This window comes from Hyperolius riggenbachi, chromosome 10 (genome assembly GCF_040937935.1).
Source record: "Hyperolius riggenbachi isolate aHypRig1 chromosome 10, aHypRig1.pri, whole genome shotgun sequence".
In the NCBI taxonomy this organism is placed as follows: Eukaryota; Metazoa; Chordata; class Amphibia; order Anura; family Hyperoliidae; genus Hyperolius; species Hyperolius riggenbachi.
In genome coordinates, this window is record NC_090655.1 from 143,925,333 (window position 1) to 143,941,884 (window position 16,552).

The following is a 16,552-nucleotide window of genomic DNA, read 5'->3' on the forward strand; positions in this document are numbered from 1 at the left end:
AAATATCTTCTTCCCTCTCTTTCAGCTTTTCTCTCCTCATTATTTCTCTGCATAAGGGATCAGACACACTATAAGGTAGTGAAAACTGGGATTAGTAGAGATGGTGGTGAAGGGGAGGACATAGGTAGGTGTATGTGGGGGGCGTGGGGGGATTGGCCTTGAGGTAATTACAGTGGCCATACTTCTGTTGACTCGACAGCCATTTGACCAACCGTTTTGATATTAGCAAATCGGATAAAAAATTTTGGGTGGGAATTGGTTGAATGTATCAGAGATGTTGGGAAATCTTGGGACAATGTGGTTGTCAGGTGCGATAATCATAGAGTGCGATAACCACGAATTATAGACAAGACGGAAATCCCGGTCGTTGTCCCTCAAAATGTATTGTGCCCCCCTGATGCTTGCACTTTACCTTTCACACTGTTCACAGAGTGTCCTTGCTGTATTTCCGCACAGGCGCTCCACGTGATTACTGGCATATACGACATGAATGAATGGGGTGAATGTGTGACATAATTTGGGCTGAGGCTGCCATAATAACGGGCCTCTTAGTCTGTGTTCCCCCCAGGCCAGAAGGTCCCAGTCCTCCCCTGGTAGCAGCATAGTGTGTGTGTATAGTGTATGTCTACTGTGTGCTGTGTATAGTGTGCTCTGTGTGTGAGTGTGTGTAGTGTGTGTGTGTGTGTGTGTGTGTAGTGTGTGTGTGTGTGTGTAGTGTGTGTGTGTGCGTGTGTGCGTGTACTGTGTATAGTGTGTATGTTGTGTGCGGTATGTGTGTGTGTATAGTGTGTGTGTGTGTGTGTGTGTGTGTGTGTGTGTGTGTGTATAGTGTGTGTGTGTGTGTATACTGTGTGTTGTGTGTGAGTGCATGTTGCAATAAGTATATTTTAGGGTGAAACGCTCTGCTGCACTACAACTATTTTCTGGTGAACCCATGCCACAATAAGTGTATTTTCTGGTGAAACGCTGCAGTGTGGAGTGGGGGGTATGGGGCTGGGGTCAATCACGGGGGGGGGGGGGGGGCGCCACAGGATTTCTCGACTGGAGTGACAAAATGGCTAGAGACGCCCCTGGTTAGCTCGACTGCCAACATTGAACTACTGCTAAGCTCCTAACTCTCCGCTGATCGATATCTTTGGTGTGGCGCGATCTACTAATTCAATCTAGTCCATCTGAAAATATATTGATCAGTAGAGATGGCCCGAACTGTTCTACAGCAAACAGTCCCTGGGGAATGACCTCAGGGTCACTTCCATGTTCACCTGCTTCCTCGCTTCCACGCAGACACTTTCCCAATAGGCGTGATCGCATGCCTGCAGTCGGGAGTGCTCTGTGCATGTGTGTAACGTCATGTGCATGTGCAGAGCACTCTCGTCTTTGGGTGCATGATCAAGGACGCGAAGCAGCCGGGAAAGCGTCTGTGCAAGAATGCGATAGCAGGTGAACACTGAAGTTATCCTGAGGTAATTCCCCAGGGACTGTATAGAACAGTTCAGGTCATCTCTATTGATCAGATATTAAATCTGATGGATATCAACAGGAAAAATAATCCAGTGTATGGTCACCTTAATTGGAAGACTATTATTGGTAATAGATGTAAAATTTCCTAGATACCAGTTTAAAAAGAAAAATCAAAACATTCTAGTTTTTAATTAATGCCATCTTATATAGACTGGAAATGCTAGGAAATGGCAGAGTTATAGGTCTGCCTCTGATGAAAGGTTTAGATATCCTACAGTGGAGGTCACTTGGAGATTAAGCAAGGAAATTAAGTTGATGACCTTGTATACCGTGAACTAATCTTCAACTCAAAAGTACACATTTGACAATTTTGGTCTCTGTGTTTACACAAGTCTTTGAGCAGACTTCATTTCATATACAGCAGCTTTCATCTACATTGCTTTGTAGGAAGTCTCACCAGTTCTGTGCAATCTGGGAAATTGCTTTTTAACCAGCATCTAAAAGATACTGTTTGTTTACACAGAACATGCAATTAATCCCTTTAGTGCCAAAATCCCCAGCTCACTTCATATTTGCTTTTTATCAATTATTCCTGTGGATGGATCCAGTAGATGGGAAATGAATTAAGAATTCAACCAAATGTAAGATGGGAAGAATTTGCTTTTTAGAGTATTATTTATGTAGTGCATTAACAATGAAAGAGTGTGATACTTGGCATAAAGTATACTATCACTAATTAGTGATGGATTTGTAAATTAAAAGATGAGTATATCTCTAGTGCACTAATTTCTAAACTGTAAGTGTACATGCAAAAGGCTCTTTCCGTTTGGTATTACAAAGCATTATATTTATCCTATACAATAAAATGCAAGTGTCCCTGCATCATCCACTGAATGGTTGTGTGTTTCTCTGGCTTTTTTGTACTGAGCATGTGCGCAGCCAGGGCAGTTAGGACACAGGGCCGGATCTGACAGTTTGCTGTGTGTGGTTCACAGAGGTTCTCACCGTATTGTGGGAAATAACAGCTTTTTCCAACTGACAAGCAAGCAGCTCCCTGTGTGCATATACTTCAGACAGTGGTGGGGAACGAGCAAGTGGGACGCGCATGTGCGCGCATTGCGGGGGTAGCGGCTGTGACCTACGCCCGTTTTTTAATAGGCGGGCCTTTTTACTAGTTTATTAATCATTTACCAGTCTTCGGAGTAGCAGGCCTATGCCAGAGAGCATGGGTTAATAAGTCTTTTTGCAAACCTGGCAATATTTTAAAACAACTATCAGTAATACAAGCATCATTAATTCATTTTTTTTTCTCCTTACATTCGTCTATAGGAGTTTCTGCATCCATACCCCACGACATCTAAAAGCATTTTAGTACAAAAATGACTTCCATCTGCCACTGTAAATAATGTTTCTCCTCATATTCCAGGGCCACAGACATCTAAAGGCATTTTATACAAAGTTTTGGATCAGTGCCATCTTTGTACTTGGCTTGAGATATGCAAATAATTCCAAGTTGATGCAGAATTATGCAAATAGTGCTCCAATCTATGCAGCTTGAAAATAAACCAATCAAATGTTTTCACGGCAAGAATGAAGATTTTCAGATACAGTTTAATTGCAGTTCAATTACAGTTCAATTTTCAGTTCAATTGCATTCCTTTCATGAGATGTGAAGTTTGCCCATGCCTAAAGTGAACCTTAAGTGAAAAAAAACCTCATGAAATGTCCATTTGCATCTACAGAAAAACCTGAAAGAAGACTCTCCTGAAATCACATTTGTTTTCTTTTATTATAGGTTGAAAATTTAGATTAGTTAGATTTAATTAGCTCAGTGGCCTTTGTTCAGCTCCCATACAGAATAATGATGGCCTATTAAATGTCTTATCTCTGTAGGCTGTTATGAAAGATTTTCAAAGCTAAACAAATGTTGCATAACCTTTTATTATTTACTTGTGACCTTAGCCTGTTTAAAACGGGCTAGGTCTGTCAGTAATCCAACGGGCGCGCAGCGACTGCCCCTTCTGGACCTGTCCTCCTCCGGCTCTCTGCAGTGTCTCTGCATCTTGTTTCTGCGTCTAGTTTGAAACATGTCAGTTACTTGGCTGTATGGGTTTTATCTGATACAATAAAGTTGGATTGCTTTTGCTAGTGACATTGTGTGGAACTTCCACCTTTTTTCTGTATGTATGGGTTCAAGTCGCTTGGTTCTAGCACTGTCACAACAGCAGTGGTAGAGCGGATTTCACCTACTTCACTGGTTTGTTAACCCTTACAATGGAAAAAAAAGAAAAGGCAACACAACACATCTCATTACGTTACATGCTGCTTCAGACATACTTTAAATCTCTCCTCTTCAGCTTGTCTTAGAGGACTTCATGATTAACGACTACTGGATGACACGTTGTTTTAACTTCTTAAGGAATGCGGTCTTAAACCTCCCTAGTGACCAGGCAATTTTTTACTAATTAGGCCACTGCAGCTTTAAGGCCCAGCTGCAGGGCCGCACAACTTAGCACACAAGTGATTCCCTGCTTTGTCTGTTCACCAACAGAGATTTCTGTTGGTAGGCTATGATCGCTCCCAGGGTGTTTATTTTTTATTAAAAAAAATAAAAATAAATAAAGTAATTTTATTATTAATTTTATAACCCACCCTCCCTCCCACCAGCAGCCAATGACATAGATTGGCTATCATAGGCTTCAGCCTATGACAGCAGATTGCTCCCGTCTCCCCCAGAGGGACAGCCGTGACACACGGCTGTCCCCAGTACAGCGCTGCCTTAGATTGCAGCGCTGCACAGTGTTATTAGATGGCGGTTTTGCCATCTAACAGTCTCCTAGCAGCGATTGCCGCTGGGAGACTGATAGCAGAATGGAGCTCCATCATTCATGTGGAGAAGCGCGCATTGTTGCACGCGATCTCTTGCAAAACACCGCCCCAGGACTTCACGCCACTTAGAGTGGAGTGGTCCTGGGGCTGCCACTCTGCTCACGCCAATTGGCATTGAGCAGTCGTTAAGCAGTTAAAACATCCTGTTGTTCCCACTTAACAGACCATTACAAGATTTAAAACATCCTTTGCCTGCCAAGCACGTGCGGACCCGCCGTGTGTACCCATCAGGACTCGGAGAGCCGCGATTGCTGAAAGGGAACAAGTATTCCCTGAAACGATCAAAGTGCTTGTAAGGAAAAGATTGTGGCTTCAACAATAAGTCAATGATCTTTTCTACAACAACATTACCTGTGTGCTTGTGCAAAGTAAAGAATACACATCATGGGTACATTACTGTTATTTTAGTAATATGAACTCGTAATTATTGACCGGATACAAAACAAACCCAAACCAGAAAAAATACACCTCTATTTCCAAATAATATATTGTCACCATACTTTGTACTAAGAACATATGTTAAATGTGATTACCGGGACTAAGGGGCAAATAAAATGGGTGGGTTTTATTTATAAACACAACGGGGGTTGTCCACAGACCTCAGGAATCACTCTGTTAATCTCAGGGAGTCACAGATCATCATAGGAGGTCCATCAAGCCTCCAATCATAATCCAGTCCATACACAATCAATCGATTCCGGACTCAACCCTTGCACGAATAATCTTCAGAATTTATTGTAGTAATGTATGCGGTTATACAGCAGACAAAAGAGCACAACGTTTCGGGCTACATGCCCTTTCTCAAGTGCTTAACATGCACTTGAGAAAGGGCATGTAGCCCGAAACGTTGTGCTTTTTTGTCTGCTGTATAACCGCATACATTATTACAATAAATGATGAAGATTATTCGTGCAAGGGTTCGAGTCCGGAATCGATTGATTGTGTATGGACTGGGTTTTATTTATAGCAGAATTGCTTATCTTAAAACAATAGGGGATGGAATTGGAGAAATAGTGTATTTTTTATTGTCCTTTTTTTCCCTATAAAATGCGTAGAAAATAAAGTAACTAATAGTATGGCCCACAAAAAGCCTAATTTGAGGCAAAAAAAAACAAAATAACGAAAAACTAAAAACAAGGTATAGAGCATTTCAATGCAAAATGTAGTAATAAAGCTATTGGCGAATGATAGGGAGGAGCACTGACAGGTGAAATTCGCTCTGGTCCGTTAGGGCAAAAACCCTTGGGGGTTAAGTGGTTAAAACAGCTTCCATCCCAGAAAAGCAAAGATGGAACTTGCTAATAGTGAATACTGGATCACATCTGCAAGGCAAGCCAATTATGCTGCTGCATTTTAGATCTTTTTGACACTCATGTTGCCCAAAACAAGCATTAATAATAATTTTTAGTGCCAGCTTGATTCCTGTCCAGGCACCCACCGTTCTATGCACCAGGGCCTGCTTGGAGGAATAGCAAATCACGTAGGGCCTATTTCCACTACACGCAGATTGGATGCAGAATGGATGCAGAAAAATTGACTCCAATGAAAGCCTATAGGCCTGTTTCCACTAAACACATTTTTCTGATGCAGATTTCCCTATAGGTATTCATTGGAGTCAGTTTTTCTGCATCCATTCTGCATGCATTCTGCATCCAATCTGCGTGTAGTGGAAATAGGCCCTAACTCTATAGGTGAAAATTCATCCTCAGACCTTCAGGAAATTCCAATCATGTTCCAATTCTGCCTGCAAAAATCAATTTGGGTATCATTCTCAAACCTTGGAAAGGAAGGCTGCATTATGTTAGACCTAAATGATTCAAAATCCTATGTTATAAGTGTATTGTTGCATATTCTTAGCAATTAAATAGCAAACAACCAGCACAAAGTTTCAGGCTTCATGCCCTTTATGAAATGCTCAGCCCTCTGGTTACACATACTCCGATGTGTGGGCGTCACATAACACATCCATACTACATGGTAGGGGGTGGACACAAGTCTTGCAATACAAATAAGGCTTTCCTCATAAAGAGCAGCAATGAAACTATAACAAGCATCTGAGGCTTAAATCAATATTTAACCCCCAGGCGATTGTCCCATCAATATCTCCATCCAACAGGTTTCCCTCCGAAGCAAGTCCACCCTTGGGTCTCTCCCTTCATAAAAACTAACCAACTTTAGTAACTGTCATCTGGCCCTGAGGTGGAACTCTTCAAAATGTTAAGCTAGGGGACAGTCTTTTTTTATTTTTAGTGCTATACTTGACTCAAACAGAGTTATTGATGTTGGTTTTCTGCTCATTAAGTCTTATCTTTCACAATCTTTAAAGTTTGACCCACATATGCTAGGCCGCAAGGGCTCTTAGTGAAGTAAATGACCCTTTTGGTGTCACATGTTGCATAACAACAACTCAGAGGGATCGGTTCACTTGCTTGTGGGTGATGCACACTTGGGCACTTAATTATTATAGTTTTGGTAGTGTAAACATGGTAAACTACACTTTTCCAACCTGTGAACTCCCTGCTATAAAAAAGTTTATTTCCAGGGGCCACTGAACCACATTGCTGCATCCAGAGCAATTACTGTCATTTTCTCCTCGTGTTTTTGAACATGAAAATGTCTGAGCTTATAGTGGTGGTGGATACTTCTTTTTATAAAGTGAACAGTCACCCAAACCCTTCAGTGCTATTGTAGCATGTTCTGCAAGTATTGAACACTTGATAGAATGTGCATGTGAGTACTTTCAGAAATTCTGCTGGCAGGATATATCCATGAAGGACTGAGCAATATGGTTCTTTGAGCCATAATCATTAGGGTAATGAGTAGATAAACAGTTTGAACCCCCATTTATGTATCCCCCTCTCTTTCACCTGGCACCCAGATTGTAAATGTGGCTTCTCAGAATCACGAGCAGGGCCGGATTTACCATAAGGCACTGTAGGCACATGTCTACAGGTGCCTGATGACGGAAAGGCAGCTCACTCCCCTCCCCGAGTGCCTCCCTCCCTTCTTCCCTATGTAGAGTCCTGGTGAGAGTGTAAATGAGAGGTGACTCACCCTGCTCTTGGCATTCCACTGGCCAGATCGCCTTTTAGTCAGGGGCACCACTAGCTAGTTAATTCTGGGGTTTGTCTAGGAACCTAATACTTTGGGGCACCTTTAGCTACTTAATTTTGTTGGTACTTCTGACTACCTAATGCTAAGAGACACCTGTAGCTACCTATGATGGGCAAGGGAAGTAAGGAAGAGGTGACAGCTGGTACAGCCAGCACACTTGTGGTGCAGTTCAGTGGGGGTTTGTAGGTTCATGGAGGGGGAATTCAAGGGTGCCAAGGCATCGGTGCCTATAGGTTCCTATGAGGTAAAACCGGGCCTGATCACGAGTGATACTGTATTGCAAAAAAACAAATATAATGCAGGGTGTTCTTTTGGTTTAACAAATATCTGTTTAGGTTATACACAAGTGAGGTAAAAACATGTACATTGTTTTATGTTAAGGGAAAGGATGGTCACTCAAATATTGGTTTTATTTCAGATATTTGTTTCTGATCTACACACAGATTTAGCATCATGCAAAAAGCTAGCCTGAGTAGATAAGTAGTTACAATAAACAGTGTTTGAATGTTTATTTGATCTCTTGAAGGGACTCCCAAATCGCCCATGCAAAAAAGTAATTGCTCCCTTAGCCATTCACTTAACCAATGGTCCAATTCAGTGGTTAAAAATTACACTAGACACATCACAGCTTTCTGCCAGCTACATTAAATGCAAACATTTCCAGCAATATGAAGCTACCTAAAAGCACCCCATGCCTCGATCATAAAATTCCAAAAAGACTCAGATAAAGAGTTATCTTAGCTTAGTACAAGAGTACATAGCTCCCAGGAGTGGCTGACCAAGCAAAATGACCACCAGACCGCATAGAAAACTCAACGAGAAAGTTACAGCAGAACCCAGATGAACATTTAGTGAATGCATTTCTGTCTAAGCTAACCTAATGTCAGCATTTTTTTATTTTGCTACTCAGAAGACACCATTTCACATAGATAGTATTATTATTATTTATTTATAAAGTGCCAACATATTCTGTGGTGCTGTACAAAGAAAGAAACGAACATGGGGTACATAACAACACAGACAATGGTTTACACCAATATACAAAATACAGAATTGGTACAAAATACAGAACTGATAATTCTAGTGACTAATGTAACATGATTGAAGAATAAAATGTATAACAAATTGCAAGACACAAAATGAATAACAAATTCCAAAACACAAAAGGGTGAAAGAGCCCTGCCCTTGTGCACTTACAATCTAAAGGAATGAAGGGGTGGGAATAAGAGGCGGAGTAGTATAGAATATTCATGCCTAAAGGCAGTGTGTTTTTAGGTTCAAAGCCTCTCCCTTTGCTATACTGACTTGTTCATTTGGCACTGTTATTGGCCTGAGGAAGCGGGCTTAGATGCGTGAAACGCATTGCCTGTGCTAAATAAAAAATATTTTATATAAACTACAAAGATTTTGTCATTGAGGTAAGACACCTTGTTTCCTATTTTGTTTTAAGCTGTTTTTAGAAGCTTTTATCCAACCAGGGCGCCTCTTTCCTTCAATTGTGTTTTTAGGTTCTCTAGATCTCTAGATTGTAAGCCTTTTGGCAGGGTCCTCCTCCTTTCGTGTCCTACCTGATCTTGCACCTCCATTACTGTGAACCTCATTACCTGGTACTCATACTATGGTGTGTGATCTGGTTTTCTTGTATTCCTGTATTGTCATATTGCTGTATGTCACCCCTAAATATTGTCTGTAACCTAAATTAATGTTCAGCGCTGCGTACTATGTTGGCGCTTTATAAATTCAATAAATAATAATAATAATAATAATAAATAATAGGTTATTTGGTAAGAAATACAACTTTTACAGAGGTCAATGGGGGAATGACCTAAGTTAGAATGTAAAATTGTCAGAGAAAGTGAGTTTTGAGGGACCATTTAAATATGTGCGTAATTATTTTATTTCCTCCATTAAATGGACACTAACAAATTGTGGATTTTTTTTCCCAGGTTTGCTTTTGTGTTATACTAAATTTGTTTGTTTATCAGAATCAGAATCTGTATTATCGCCAAGCACGACTGGGTCGTGCCCGGAATTGGGCTTGGCACGTACAGGGTACTGATACAGGATATAGATACAGATACAGGACAAATCAAGCAGTCAGAAAGGAACAGAACATTATACCAGATGCAGAGAGAGACAATGTAGCATAAGCTACAACACAAAAACACCCCAAAAACAACCAAAAAAGTCAGCTTGAGCTAAAGCGTCATCTATGTGCAGAGTGCCTCAGTGCCGGCATGGTGTTGTGGTGTGGGGATGGGCAGTTACGTGGAGAGAGTTCAGAAGGTTGACAGCTGAGGGAAAGAAACTGTTTTTATGCCTTGAGGTCTTGGTGAAGATGGACCGGAACCGGAGTCTCCAGCTCGAGGGGAGCTGACTAAAGAAGCGATGGCCTGGGTGTGAGGGGTTGTTGGTGATCTTTAATGCTCTGGAGTACAGCCTGGAGTGATAAAGGAGGTCCAGAGAGGGAAGGGATCTCCCGATGATCCTCTCCGCTGATCTGATGACCCTCTGCAGTTTGAGTCTGTCGCTGGCAAAGGAGCTGGCGTACCAAACCAGGATGGAAGAGCATAGGACAGATTCGATTGTAGCGGAGTAGAAGTTTGTCAGAAGTTTTTGGGCCATACCAAACTTTTTTAGTTGGCGGAGAAAGAAAAGTATCTGTTGGGCTTTCCTCTGTGTGGAGGCAGTGTTTGCCTTCCACTTCAGGTCATTGGAGATAGTTATGCCCAGAAGGCGGACCTGGGGACTCTTTCCACCTCCTTGCCATCGATGCAGATTGGGGGTGGGGTGGAGGCGCATCTCCTGAAATCAACGATCATCTCCACAGTTTTCGCTGTGTTTAGGACCAATCCGTTCTCTCTGCACCAGTGACAGACAGATAGTTCACTGGATGGGATTCGAACTGGAGAGTGCTATACACTACACCATTGTGCTGCCCACTACTGATGCATGAAAGATCATCTGGACACCAGGCAACTGGCATTGTTTAAAAGGAAATAAATATGTCAGCATCCATATCATTCTCACTTTAAGTGCTCTTACTGCATTTCATTCCAAATTCCCCCAATCTCTCCCATCATTCAGACTCACCATTTGAAGCTTCTCCTGTGCCCCCCTCCACCTTCTTTAATGCTGCCATCTTGTCACCTCTTATTGCAACTTCTCCTTTGGAAGTGCTTGTACAGGCAGTTCGAGTGGGTTGCCTTTTCAATATCATCTCAATATGCCAATTTTCAATTGTTTAATGAAGCTTAAGTTTTAAATTGTGCCTATAAGGCGTTTTATCATTTTTATAACAGTGTTGGTCGAAGCCCCCTGAAGTGAAAACACTTATGATATAATGAATTGTATGTTTAGTACAGATAATGAATAGAACATTACTATAAAAAAATAAGGTCTCTTATTTTTAGTTATTTTTAGTTATATAGCTTTTTTTTAATAACATTGCATCATTCTGTCATATTTGTAGTTTACAAACCAGGCTCTGTATCTAAAACTTTAAAAAAGAGCAGAGCTAATGATCTTTTAAACTTTCCTGCAGTAAATGTTATCTTAACCTGCCTCCCACTTTTCTTTGGTTGTTTAAGTGCTTCAGAAAACAGGAATGTCAATTTCTTTTTTAACTACAATTGCACCGGGTTTTTTTTTAGACTGTAATGGGTATAAACTGTGACTGAATGTATTTTTCAATTTCTTTTTCTTATTTCTCCCACTAAAATGCATATAAAACAAAATTGTTCTTGGAAAAAAAAACTAACCTATGAAAGTATTGTTTGTGTTGAAAGAAACAACAACAAAAGAACATAAAACACACACACACACACACACACACATACTGATTATACATACATATATATATATATATATATATATATATATATATATATATATATATATATATATATATATATATATATATATATATATTTATATATGTATATATATATATATATATATATATATATATTTATATATATATAGATATAGATATATATATATATATATATATATATATAGAGAGAGAGAGAGAGAGAGAGAGAGAGAGAGAGAGAGAGAGATACTACATTTTTATATATTTAGGTCAATTAAGGGGAGACACAGTCCAGATGTGAAGTGTTTTCAAAGTGTACTATGTGCACAGAGATCTACAAAGTCAGGCATATGGGGTACCATTTGCACTGTGACAAGTGCTAGAATAGATTTTGGGGTGTTTTTAAACTGAGGCTGCTGCCATCTAAAAAAATAGTGACAAATTGAATATAGAACTAAAACAATAATTCATTTTCAAAATTATGGTTACATTTTGGAAAATGTTAGCCAAACCGCACAAGTCTGTATATTATCAATTACCCATGACTGAATAGCCATACATGTCTACTAAAAAAAAAAAAAAAAAGCTGACATGTGTCATTTTTCCTGATCATCAAACAATTGCGGAGAAAAAAAGTACACTTTAAAGGGGAAAAAAAAAACAACCTTTATTTGAAAATCATTATTATTATTTAGTATTTATAGAGCATTTTCCAAAGCAGTGTACAGAGTATACTATCTTGTCACTTAACTGTCCCTTTAGAGGGGCTTTTAATGTAATCCCTACCATAGTCATGTCTGTATATATTATGTAATGTATGTATCATCATAGTCTAGGGCCAATTTAAGGGGAAGCCAATTAACTTATCTGTAGGTTTCTTGGGATGTGGGAGGAACTCAGAGTGCCCGGAGGAAACCCACACAGACACGGGGAGAACATACAAATGGAATAAATAGATCAATAAAATATGAAATCTTTTTCTACAGTGACGCTGTTTAATTTCAGACTGTGTTGGGGAAAACAGAGAAATTGTTTTTTTTTCATTTTTTTTATTCTTTTCCCCTTTAAAATGTATAGGAAATAAAATAATTGCTGGGGGGAAAAAGCACCTAAAGAAACTTTAGTTTGTTCACCAAATCAACGATGTATTATGATCACTAAGGTCATAAGTAGTAAAAAAGTTATTGCTGATTTAATAGGAGCATAGCTAAAACATTAAAACTGCTCTAGTAGTTAAGGGGAAAACAGGCCAGGATGCAAAATGGTTAAAGCAAGAAGAACAATAATGATGCATGCTTGAGGAGATTTTAAGTTGGCAGATAACATTGGAGGAAACCTGCATAAATGCTAGACTAATAAATGGCTTTTTTTTTTTTAACCTCAGCCGGACAATAGATAGTTGCAGTATTTGTCCCCAGTATTCACTTGGTATTACAGTTCTGACTCTCATGCTTGTGACATTTTTCCATCTTAATCATAACTTTAGATTCTATCATAATAAGTACTACATCATCTGTTTTTACAAGGAAAGCAAAGTCACAAGAAAATAAAATGGAAGTATTTTAACAGTCAAATGTTTTAAGATCATTTACAAGGGCTGTGTGGTCTTAAATAAATAGCTCATAAATACTACATTTTAATAAAAGAGCCTGGTAATTCACTGTGCCCTTTTCCAAACCAGATAAATCTGACAAATTGGTCATAATATAGACCATCTGACCTGAACTGACTACAGGCAGCCGATGTAAATCACAGACAGGAATGGCCTGTGCACTCACTAAGCTCTGCACATTTAGAAGCAGGCAATAGACTTGCAAATGAGTGAATATTAGGTATCTTAAGCAAAATTAATCAAAGCAGGACATGATTAAAGGGATGGCTGAGGACAGTTAGACTGAGAAAAAAATCTTCATTAGGATATGAAAGTGGTGTGATACTATTAATAAGTAGAAGAGCATGCCCAACAGACTCGTCAGCAGTGACAAGAAAAAGGGATAATTAAAGATTTATTTTAGATAAAAAACAAAAAGACAACAAAAACCTGTGTATGTATAAAACAAAAACATATAAAACAGGCAGTTATGATAACCACCTTCTAAACTCATATCAGCTAATCTTGCATGAAAGTGCATTTGAGCATGCATTGTTTTCAATAAAAAGGCATATTTAGAAGCAAAACATCTTTCCTTTTAAGCACAACCATTTTTCTATCCTGCCATTGTTGCAGAAGCTGCTGTACATCTTTAAATTGTGTCTTCTAGTTAGTACCCTCCTCCAGTAGCGTTCCTACAATAGGGCGCAGGGGGGCGTGGCGCACCGGGCGACAGCCAGCCAGGGGGGTGTCGCCACGACCCCCCATGCAGCCGCAGCAGGGGAAGAGCAGCGCTGGAAGGAGGGGTGACAGGGATAGCGGTGGGGAGGGGGGAAAGATCCCCCCCCCTCACCTGGGTCCCCTCCTTCCGCCTCTCTTCCCCTCCAAATGACAGCGGGGGCAGCGGGCAACTTAGAGTAAGGGCGGGCGGGCAGAGACGACTACTCACTTTACGTCTGGCTGCGTTCCAGCAGCTGGAACGCTGGGTCGCCGTCACATGCCTCTTCTCCGCCTCCAATGCTGTGACACGCATTGGAGGCGGAGAAGAGGCACGTGACGGCGACGGAGCGCTCCAGCTGCTGGAACGCAGCCAGACGTAAAGTGAGTAGTCTCTGCACGCCCGCCCGCCCTTACTCTAAGTTGCCCGCTGCCCCCGCTGTCATTTGGAGGGGAAGAGAGGCGGAAGGAGGGGACCCAGGTGAGGGAGGGGGGGGATCTTTCCCCCCTCCCCGCTGCTATCCCTGTCACCCCTCCTTCCAGCGCTGCTCTTCCCCTGCTGGAGCAGCTATACTGGGGGCAACTAAACTAGCTATACTGGGGACAACTAAACTAGCTATACTGGGGGCAACTATACTAGCTATACTGGGGACAACTAAACTAGCTATACTGGGGACAACTAAACTAGCTATACTGGGGACAACTAAACTAGCTATACTGGGGGCAACTATACTATCTATACTGGGGGCAACTATACTAGCTTCACTGGGGCAGCTATACTGTTGGCAACTGTACTATCTATACTGGGGGCAACTATACTAGCTATACTGGGGGCAACTATACTAGCTTCACTGGGGCAGCTATACTGGGGGCAACTGTACTAGCTATACTGGGGGCAACTATACTAGCTATACTGGGGACAACTAAACTAGCTATACTGGGGGCAACTATACTAGCTATACTGGGGGCAACTATACTAGCTATACTGGGGACAACTAAACTAGCTATACTGGGGACCACTAAACTAGCTATACTGGGGGCAACTATACTATCTATACTGGGGGCAACTATACTAGCTTCACTGGGGCAGCTATACTGGGGGCAACTGTACTATCTATACTGGGGGCAACTATACTAGCTATACTGGGGGCAACTATACTAGCTTCACTGGGTCAGCTATACTGGGGGCAACTGTACTAGCTATACTGGGGGCAACTATACTAGCTATACTGGGGGCAACTATACTAGCTATACTGGGGACAACTAAACTAGCTATACTGGGGACAACTAAACTAGCTATACTGGGGGCAACTATACTATCTATACTGGGGGCAACTATACTAGCTTCACTGGGGCAGCTATACTGGGGGCAACTGTACTATCTATACTGGGGGCAACTATACTAGCTATACTGGGGGCAACTATACTAGCTTCACTGGGTCAGCTATACTGGGGGCAACTGTACTAGCTATACTGGGGGCAACTATACTAGCTAATACTTTAAATTACAGTTAGCTCCGCCCTCATGCGGTCATGACCACGCCCAATTTTTTGCCGGTTGTGGCCACGCCCATTTTTTTAAGGGGGGGTGTCTTTTAATACCCAGCACCGAGTGCCAAATGCCCTAGGTACGCCACTGCCCTCCTCACCTTCCACTAGATGTGTGTGGCCTCCTACTCCCCAGCAGGCTCGGACAGAGCCGCCGAACCACCGATGGTCCCATCGGTGGGCCCCGACTGCCCCTCCTCCTGGGGGCCCCAGAGCTAAGAGGGAGGGGGGCACTAGCGTCGTGACAGGGTTTTTTTAATTTTTTTTATTTCTTAAAAACCTCTTTTCCCCCGGGGGGGGGCCCTCCTATCCTCCCCCTCCCTCACCTCGGGCCCCCCTCCTATTACGAGCGGCGGTAGTGCGGCGGTTACAGCAAAGTTCCGGCGAGGTAAAGCAGAAGATAGAGGTCCAGCTGCCTCCCGGGCTACGCAGTCTCCTCTATGCCGCTCGCACTGCTTCGTGGTTTAGTGCGCGGCAATTACAAAGGAGACAGCGACTGGGAGGCAGCTGGACCTCTATCTTCTGCTTTACCTCGCCGGAAGTTTGCTGTACCCGCCGCTCTCCCACCGCTCGTAATAGGAGGGGGGCCCTCAGAGTCCGAGGTGAGGGAGGGGGAGGATAGGAGGGGGCCCCCCCGGGGAACAGAGTTTTTTTAAGGAAAAAAAAAAACAGTAGGGCTGCGGCTGCCCTCCCCGCGGCTTGTAATAGGAGGGGGGACACCCAGGTGAGGGGGAGCATAGGAGTCGGGGCCCCCACTGGCTACCCACCCGGCAACCTAACTGCCCACCCGGCTATCTAACTGCCTACATTCCCACCCGGCTACCTATCTACCCACCCGGCTACCGATCTGCCCACCCGGCTACCTAACTGGCTGCCCACCCGGCTACCTATCTACCCACCCAGCTACCTATCTGCCTACCCTCCCACCCGGCTACCTAACTGCCCACCCGGCTGCCTAACCTCCCACCCGGCTACCCTTCTGCCTACCCTCCCACCCGGCTACCTAACTGCCCACCCGGCTACCTAACTGCCTACCCTCCCACCCGGCTACCTATCTACCCACCCAGCTACCTATCTGCCTACCCTCCCACCCGGCTACCTAATTGCCCACCCGGCTACCTAACTGCCTACCCTCCCACCCGGCTACCTATCTGCCCACCTGGATACCTATCTACCCACCCAGCTACCTATCTGCCCACCCGGCTACCTAACTGCCTACCCTCCCACCTGGCTACCTAACTGCCCACCCGGCTACCTATCTACCCACCCAGCTACCTATCTGCCTACCCTCCCACCTGGCTACCTAACTGCCCACCCGGCTACCTAACTGCCCACCCAGCTACCTATCTGCCCACCTGGCTACCTAACTGCCTACCCTCCCACCCGGCTACCTAACTGCCCACCCAGCTACCTATCTG

The 16,552-nt window shown here is 42.8% G+C and overlaps 1 protein-coding gene across 4 annotated transcripts in view; it reads right to left on the bottom strand.

The window, feature by feature from the left end:
- The window catches only part of GRID1 (glutamate ionotropic receptor delta type subunit 1), a 1,791,150-nt gene that overhangs the window by 374,820 nt on the left and 1,399,778 nt on the right, over positions 1 to 16,552 (bottom strand). The gene's annotated exons all lie outside the window — the stretch shown is intronic.